This window comes from Trachemys scripta, chromosome 10 (assembly GCF_013100865.1).
Source record: "Trachemys scripta elegans isolate TJP31775 chromosome 10, CAS_Tse_1.0, whole genome shotgun sequence".
Classification (NCBI taxonomy): domain Eukaryota; kingdom Metazoa; phylum Chordata; order Testudines; family Emydidae; genus Trachemys; species Trachemys scripta.
Genome location: NC_048307.1, coordinates 21,551,706 through 21,558,575, shown reverse-complemented (window position 1 = coordinate 21,558,575; position 6,870 = coordinate 21,551,706). Strand labels below are relative to the sequence as shown.

The following is a 6,870-nucleotide window of genomic DNA, read 5'->3' as shown; positions in this document are numbered from 1 at the left end:
AGTGAGGAGTTACTGTATTTGGGTATGATGGAAAAGATACAGAGATAAGTCTCATCAGCTTAATGGTGGCAGTGGATGTCCTCAAATCCCTGGACATCCAATGGTAGAGTTAACCACCTCCATTTACAATAAACTAACATTCTGGGCCCAGTTTTCAAATATTAATACATTATAGGGAGGGGATAAAGTAAGAACGGAGCAGAGGTGGTGAGAGGCACTACCCCCCTCTTCTCTGCTGAAAGAAGTGGGAGAGCTTCCCTTCTTCTTCCTGTCTTGCGTAAGCAGCTTTCCCCCAGGGCTGGCTCTGGCTTTTTTGCCCTAGGCAAAAAAAAGCCACCCGCCGCCCCCCCCCCCTCCAGCAGGGCAGGGGAGGGCGCCAAGCCTGGCCGCGGGCCCCCCAATCCCCAACCGGCTGGAGCGCTGGGGGCAGGGCAGAGAGCCCCCGGCGGCCAGAGTGCCGGGGGAAGGACAGCGAGCCCGGCCGAGGCTCTCCCCTCTCCCCGGCGGCCACAGCGCCGGGGGGAGGGCGGCGAGCCCATCGCGGCTCTCCACTCTCCCCAACTGGCCGGAGCGCCGGGGGGAGGGCGGTGAGTCCGGCTGGGGCCCCCTTTTCCCCGACCGGCCGGAGGGCGGGGAGCCCGTTGCAGCTCCACTCTCCCCGGCAGCTGGAGCGCCACGGGGAGGGCAGCGAGCCCAGTCGGGGCCCCACTCTCGGGCCGGAGCACCCCGCCGCGCCGCCCCCCTCCAGGCACCGCCCCAAGCACATGCTTGGAGGGCTGGTGCCTGGAGCCGGCCCTGCTTTCCCCTACAGGTCCCCCTCCTCCTTAGCTGGTGATGAGAGCTCCCACTCTTTTTCCAGTCTACTTTAAACCCTGCTTATAGGATATCCAGATTCCTAATTTGTTACGTAGATTAATTTAAAAATAATTCATTATGTACCTATCCGCTGATCTGAGTATCCAAATTAAGGGGTTTCCACTTATTTGAAAGTTAAGCATTACATATTAAAATCCCTATGTCAGCTCTGGAAGTTGAGTTTATAATCAAATAAGACACTTTAAAATTGACGAGATAATTGCATTCTCTCTTCCTCGTTGGGTTAAATCTTTATGTCCTTGCCCAGTTTTAATACATTTTTTATTCAAGCAAATCATCCATTGTAGTCAATGGGCATTTTAGCTAAGGACTGAGTCAGAACTGAAGTACTTAGGCCTGCTTTGGGATCTGCCAGCTCACACCTCTACAGAGTTCCATTGATCTCAATGGGGCTCCACAAGGATACGTGGGTTTGTGCTGGTGGATCTTGATGAAGTATTGGAGCCTTAGTAAAACTAAGATTTAGCCATGTAGCTGGCAATAAAGCACAGTACCCTCAAAATAAGGAATCGGATGCGGGGACAGGAAAGATGGGTTTTTGATTAAGATACAGAACCAGGAGTCAGTATCTAGGTTCTGTTTCAGGCTTTGTCACTGACTTGCTGTGTCACGTTGGGCATGCCACTTTACCTCTCAGTTCTTCAGATGAGCCATCTGTGAGAAAGAGAAAAGAATACAGGGGTGTTTGAGACTGACTTCATTACTGTGTGTAAAACACTGAGATTTTTAGCTGGAAGATGCTATAGAACTACAAACAATTATTGCATTACATCCATTGCACAACACTACATTTCTGAATAGGTTTTCTAAAGAATGGTTTTCCAATGGTCATAAGTATTTCAGGTAAAATAAATTTGATACCTTCAATCATTGAGACTTACAAAAATATGAACAAGAACTTGTTAGCTTGTTAAAGCTTTTACACATATATTGTTCTAAAGATTAGAGTGTCTTAATTGCAATCCAGCATTCCCATGATGAGATTTTCTACAACCTAACCTGGAGGATTTCCACGAAAATTATGTTTTATAAATGGAGAGGCCTAAATTTATTTAGCCAACTAAAGTTCTAACCTGTGCAATTTTATGGTACAAGGCATATTTCTAGTATCTGCATTTCAGAGACATAAAACACCAAACCAATGTGTCCAAATGGAAACTTCAATTACATTCACCATTAGTAACACTGAGACAATATGTAAAGAGGTTTGAAGGACTGCCCAGAGAAATGAGTCCACACTCCTTATATGACTGTTGTAAATAAAGTCTAAAGATAGAATCTCCTTCAAGCTCATTACAATTGTCTTTCAAAAAATATTTGTAAAAGAAAACAATCAAATTTGGTTGCACAAGTCAACAAGCTTTACAAATGTGCAATCAAGTTACATTTAATTAAAATTAAAATTAGGATTAAAGGGACATATTAGATCCTGGCCAGAAAAAGTCATAAATATGTTTATGAAGGGAAAAATAGAGAACTTAACTATCCAATGTCTAATTAAGTTTGCAAAAATTACTGTCTTGATGAAAAATATCAACATGATATAAAGTGAACAACCAGACTGTCTACTTTTTGCAAGATAATTAATTTGTCTTCAAAGAACTGGTTTATGAAATGTATTTTTAGATTAAAGTAAAATCTAAATTAATCCACAATGTTCTCAAACTTACCCTTCATTTCCACTATATGGGTGGATTCGCACAGACTTTAAGGCCAAAAGAGACCATCATGATCATCTAGTCTGATTTCCTGCACATTGCAGGCCACAAAAATTCACCCACCCACTCTTGTAAAAGATGAGTTTAGAAAGGTTTGGACATCATGGTTGCCAGGTCCAAAATTGTATCTGTCTCAGAAATGGTATTACTCTCCTTTGAAGATGCATCTAATACTTTGCATGACTTTAACTACGGTGTACAGCCTGCAGGTAACAAGTCAAAGATCTGTATTGATCACAGACATATGAATGAACATGCATTACAAAGTGCTCTTTTGGATCCCTTCTTCTGAGCAAGCAGGCCAAGTAAAATCTGCAAGGAATTTGCACTTTAGACTTCTTGAAAATTATGAGTCCTGTAACCTTCCAAACCTATTATTTTAATAACATATTTGCATTCTACCAATCTGTTACCTCAGTGAAAACCTTTTTGGCTTGTGTAACTTCCAGCATATGCCGTGTAACAAAAGTGTAAACACTAAATAGTAATAGGCAGCAAAAGATACTGTTCATATAGGGACCTTTCTGATGTATACTCTTTTGTCATGTGCTAAAGTCTACAGCAGTTTTAAAAGTGTGTGTGGGAGAGATGGGGAGTCAGAATCTGAGGTTGCTGGTGGTACCGCTTTTCTTTTTCCCACCCTCTGCAATGAAGTGGCTAGTGGCAGCTTCCCTGCAGAACCTCACTGATTGTAAAGGAATGCTTACTCACTCTGGACCCAATTCTGCTGCTCACACAGGCGTTGATTTTATTTTTCCCAGTTGGGGTTCCATTCCAGCTCTGCGGCCGCACTTCCACTCAGCCTCTTCCTCGGAGGCCCTGCTCTCGCCCCACCTCTTCCCCAGACTCCTCCTCCTCCCTCTCCCCCAAATGCCTCCCACCAGCCCCAGGGGCCACCGAATAGCTGATTGGTGGCCAGCCTTGTGGGCTGCCAGAACCACTATGGCTGGTGGGTGCTGAACACCCCCTATTTTTTTTATGTGGGTGCCCACCCCTGATCTAGTCTGACCTGAAGTACAACACAGACTATAGAACTTCCCTAAAATAACTCCTAAAGCATACCTCTTAGAAAAACATACAATCTTGATTTTAAAATGTTCAGTGATAGCGAATACTCCATGATCCTTGCTAAATTGTTCCAATTGTTAATTACTCTGACTTAAAAAGGTATGCCTTATTTCCAGTCTGAACTTGTCTAGCTTTAGCTTCCAGTCATTGGATCGTGTTATACCTTTCTCTACTAGAGTGAAGAGTCCATTATTAAATATTTGTTCCCTATGTAGACACCTATAGACAATAATCAAGATACCCCTTTAGCTTCTCTTTATTAAGCTAAATAAATTGAGTTCCTTTAGTCTATTACTATAAGGCATGTTTCCCAATTCTCTAATGATTCTTGAGGCTCTTCTCTGAGCCCTCTCCAGTTTATCAGGAACTTTCTTGAATTATAGGAACTAGAATTGGACACAGTATTCCAGCAGCAGTCACACCAGTGCCAAATAAGAGATTTCCCAGTTTACTCATCCCAGGATTGCATTAGCTCTTTTGGCCATAGTGGTTCACTGGGAGCTCATGTTCAGCTGATTATCCATCCTCTTTGGAACCCCCGTTTCAGGTGCTTGAAAGCAGCTATCAAATCCCTCCTCATTCTTCTCTTCTGCAGACTAAACAATCCCAGTTCCCTCAGCCTCTCCTCATAAGTCAGGGCTTCATGCAACATATCTTTAAGGACAGAACAAATTAGAAAGACAACAAAAGCTCCTGGGCAGTTTCACACACACAACTTATCTCTTATGCGGGGGTTTATGCTTACAGTTATGTTAATTGAAGGTCAATCTCAATGGGGTTATAACTCAACCCTTAACAAGGTTTCACCCAGCTCATAACACCAACATAGTTAAAGAGATACAACTTTTGTGTGCAGACAAGTCATCACTGTCTAGGAAGATTTTTAATTAAAACTTAGATTCAGATGGGAGAATGCAGCTGTCCTGTTCTGTGGATAGAGAACTTGAGTCTCTATGGCTGCCAATCCAATATCATTCAACACCAATAAACTCACATAAGAAAAAGTTGTATAACAAGCCTTATATAAAAAAAGGACAGTACATGATGAAGTTATGAAACTGTGCTATCCCTTCACATCCCACCTCCCTTTCTATATATGCCTAAAGTATCTAAAAAGAAGAAGTCGGTTGTAAAGATACAGTAATTAATTAGTTTGGTAAGCGGATGGGGGAGTTAGGGGGTTCCGTTCTGGAATGGTAGTATGTTATGGTTCAGTAACTTGAGCAAAGGATTAGAAGCCATGTTCTCCTGAGTTCCAATGCTTGATAAGCTCTGATACTAACTCCGTGTCTTGGGCAAATCGCTTAGTGTGATTAAGGAGTGGCAGAACTGGCCCCTAAATAGCCCCCAAGGATGACTACTCATTTGAGCAGGGACTACTCAATGTACCAGTTGCAGAATCAGGGTCTTAATACCTCTGTTTTAATTTCCCCATATGTAAAATGGGATCATCAGGATTTGTTTATGTTTGTAAAACGTATTGAAAGTCAAATTCTGCTCTCAGCAACACCTGGGTAATTTGGTTAAATTATGTCACTGAGAGGAGATTTTATACCAATCACTGTGAAGTACCATTATTTAGTCTCTTAAAATTAACTTTTTATCATCAGGACATTAGAAAACTTCCAATCAAATAAAAAAAATAACCCCAACACAGGTTTTTGAGTGACCTACCCAATGCTGCTCTGCAGTGGAGTTATCTAATAAGTCTCCCTGAGCTACGCACAATCCTGATGAGATCATCTTTTCTGCTTGTGTACAGACCAAGACAAACAAAAAGAAAACCATATAAATGTCTGATATATTAGCTGGAACACAGCAAAATACCACAGAGCAAAGTCAGGAGGGAAAGACCTTTTATCATCAAGCCCCTAATGGGCTATTGCAGCCAATGAAAAGTAAACAGAATAATTCTAAGTGATAAAAGGGATTTGACTGTGCCCAAATAAATCTTTTTGTCAGGCTTACTATGTAAATAATGACATGGCTTATCAGATTTCTAATTCAAATAAGTCTCCAGTTCTAACTGTAGTCACATAAAATAAACATATGTACAGTACCTTGAGAAAAATCTGACTGCAGGTTCCACTAATTGATTGAGAATATCTGAAAGAAAGTATGTTTTTCTCTTCTGTATGGAAGGAACTTCTTGTTCAATGTGGTTTGAATCCTGAATCTGGCCTTAGTATTTCAATGTTACCATGTTTTACATTCAATAAACAAAGCATTCAGGAGGACCTTTATATGCACAATGTTGTCCCTCATGCTTCTTCCCTGAAATACTATACTATTCCTAAACTTACATTCTACTTTGGACAATTAAACTACTTCTAAAAACAAAGGAAAAAAGATGGCTCTGATTTGCAGGAACAGTCATAAGCTGACTGTTCTGGGATCATCTTCAGAATTACCTCATTATTTATTCTTGGTGCAGTCCACAAATTAAACAAACAGTTTCTATATATAAAATGGGGATGGGCTTAGTTTACATTATCAGGGGTAGCTTTCACAGAGACAGATGCTGAAAACACACAGGCTCAAGTTACCCAGCACAGCAGATTGTGTGTTTGTGTGTGTTACTGTTGTGAATTATTTGGTAAAGTAAAACAAAGTAAAGGTTGATAAATAAAGGGAAGTCAAAGAGCCTGCTGGATATGAGTCAGAACTCATGTGTCTGTGACAACTGTGCATCTACTTTTGTAGACTTACAAACCCAAACCACTTGAATTATCTGTCAGATCAGTGGAAAACTGAAAAAGAAATTCCCACCACTTTAAACTTCTATTGAACTTTGTGTGTCAGCATCTCAAATCCCTTTACAAACTTTAAACCTTACAAATATTTGTTTAAGGTAAAGTATTGTTACATACAGAAAGAAAACACTGGCTCTGACTGGCCACCTTAAAGAAGAATTTCTGGACAATTGCACCATGAAACCAAGGATATATTCAAGATACATCGATGATATTTTCATCCTTTGGACGGACGACTTAAACTCCCTCACAGATTTCCACCACAACTTCAGCAACCAACACCCATCCATTAAACTTTCTCTGGGGAATAGGTGCTGAGTTTTATTTTTCCTGGGGGGTGCTACACCCCCTCTCTGCCCTAAGGCCCTGCCCCCCCCCCGCCCCTTCCCCCCCAGTCCCCCCCTTGCTCCCCCCCTTCCGACCCACTCTGCCCCCTTCCTCGAGGCCCCTCCCCT

The 6,870-nt window shown here is 41.8% G+C and overlaps 1 long non-coding RNA gene across 1 annotated transcript; it reads right to left on the bottom strand.

Moving 5' to 3' along the window:
- Positions 1 to 800: 800 nt before the first annotated feature.
- Positions 801 to 6,035, bottom strand: LOC117883551. Its single transcript, XR_004647320.1, has 3 exons — positions 5,723 to 6,035; positions 5,337 to 5,410; positions 801 to 1,530 (listed from the first exon to the last, which is right to left on the bottom strand). It is a non-coding gene; the product is annotated as an uncharacterized LOC117883551 (long non-coding RNA).
- Positions 6,036 to 6,870: the final 835 nt, after the last annotated feature.